Genomic DNA, 2514 nt, shown 5'->3' on the forward strand with positions numbered 1-2514 from the left:
CCCCACTACAGACTTGGTCACCTAGGTAGTAGAAGATATTGACTACTTCTAATTTCTCCCCGTGGCATGTGATGAAATCTGTTTTCTGTACATCTTCAGTGTTTATTGCCCCTGTGCATCTGCCACACACAAAACTATCTTCCTAATTAACCGTCTTTTGATATTGCTGCACCTCATATGTGTCCATAGCTTACACCAGGTACGTCGTATGGAGCTTCTACCCAGGCCATCTACCTGAAGGGGTCTGTAATTTGTCAGCCTTCCTACTTACTAAGACTTTGGTTTTTGCTAGGTTAACCCTAAGGCCCTTTAATTCTAGACCTTGCTTCCACACCTGAAACTTCTCTAGTTCTGGTAGTGACTTGGTTATAGAGCAAGGTCATCGGGATAGAGGAGCTCCCAGGGGCAACCTGTCTTGAACTCCTCTGTTATTGCCTGGAGGACTATAATGAACAAGAGTGGGCTGAGGACTTATCTTTGGTGAGCCCCTACTTCTATTTGGAATTCTTCACTATACTTGTTGACAACCCTCACCTTACTGCCAGCATTCCTGTACAGGGCTTGTACAGCTCTTACCAACTACTCGTCTATCCCCAGTTTCCACATTGACCACCAGATAAGGGATCAGGGGACCCTGTCAAAGGCTTTCTCCAAGTCAACAAAAGCCAAGTACAGAGGTTTATCTTTGGCTAGATATTTCTCCTACAGTTGCCTTACCAGAAATATAGCATCAGTGGTGTTTCTCCCTGGCACAAAACCAAACTGCATCTCCTCGAGACTAATACTCTCTCTAATTAGTTGGGTTATGACCCTCTCTGTAACTTTCATCACCTGATCCAATAATTTGATATCCCTGTAGTTATTTCTATCTAAAGTATCGACGATCTTTCGATACCAATCCTCCTTTTTGCTTCAGCGTTTGTTTACATCAATTCGGCAATCCCCGTAATGAAAGAGGGAAAGGACGTTAGTCAGCGACAGCTTTGATCTGTTAGGTAGCAGACAGCAGGGACCCCCTCTCTTAAGAACACATGCCAGTTATCTCTCTTTCCCCCTCTCTTAAGAACACATGCCAGTTATCTCTCGCTTTCTCTCTCTATCTCTAACCCTAACCCTAACCCATAATCCTAACCCTAAGTGACCTGTGTTTTTAAGAGAGTGTGAAAGAGATAGATAGAGAGAGAGTGTGTGAAAGAGATAGACAGAGAGAGAGAAAGCGAGGGAGTGTGAAAGAGATAGACAGAGAGAGAGAAAGCGAGAGAGCGTGAAAGAGACAAATAGAGAGAGAGTGTGAAAGAGATAGACAGAGAGAGAGAAAGCGAGAGATAAGTGACATGTGTTTTTAAGAGAGGGGGACGGGAGGGGGAAAGAGAGATAACTGGCATGTGTTCTTAAGGGATGGGTTTCCCTGCTGTCTGCTACCTAACACACCAAAGCTGTCGATGACTAACGTCCTTTCCCTCTTCCTTTACGGAAATTGCCGAACGATTGTCAAACGAGTTGGCATATAGAAAACTTGTACCGAAGGATCGCCAAAGCATCACCTTTACCCTTGTAGCAGGTGACTATAGTGCTGCTACACCAGTCATTGGATATGACTCCTTCATGAACTACCTGATTTACGATGTGGGTGACAAGACCATAACTCACATCGCCCAATATTTTAAGCACCTCAGTGGTGATTTCTATTGGGCCAGTTGCTTTCCCAGTCTTCATATCCTTAATTGCTTCCTCTACCAGGGTACTGTCGATATACATATATGTATATGATGGGCTTCTTTTAGTGTCTGTCTATCGAATCCATTCACAAGGCTTTGGTCAGTCTGAGTCTACAGTTGAAAATATTTACTTGCCCGAAGTACCATACAGTGCAAGCTTCTTATCACGCAGCCACAGCAATATATATATATATATACCCCCCCACCCACACATGCAAATATGTGTGTGTGTGTGTGCATGTGTGAACATGTGGTACTGTCTACTTGCCTTAACACTGCACGATAAACGAGTCACCATAATGCTTGCAGACAGACAGACATACACTCATACAATCATATATATGAATGCACATACAAATATATATGTGCATATTTATACATTTATCTGTACATCCCATCATATATGCATACATACATAGTTTATACATATGTATACACATTCATATAGGCATAGATACATACATGCATACATACACTGAAAGACACATGACCACTACATCATAATTTGGAAGTCATGCTTTTGCAATCCAAGAGCAAGAATTTGCTTGCAAACAGACTGTGAAATCTTTAAAACTCTAAACGGCTACAGAAAATGTCAATTGTGTCACATTCTATGAAAGATGTTAAACATGTAATGAGCAGCTGTCCCAAAATGTCATCAACATTACTACCTCCCTTTATGATGTCATGTTGCTAAAACAATATATGATGGTGTCCATAGAAAAGTCTGCTCTGGGATAAATTGAATACACACACACACACACACACACACACACATATGTATATATATATATAT

This window comes from Octopus bimaculoides, chromosome 5, assembly GCF_001194135.2.
Source record: "Octopus bimaculoides isolate UCB-OBI-ISO-001 chromosome 5, ASM119413v2, whole genome shotgun sequence".
NCBI classification, from domain to species: Eukaryota; Metazoa; Mollusca; class Cephalopoda; order Octopoda; family Octopodidae; genus Octopus; species Octopus bimaculoides.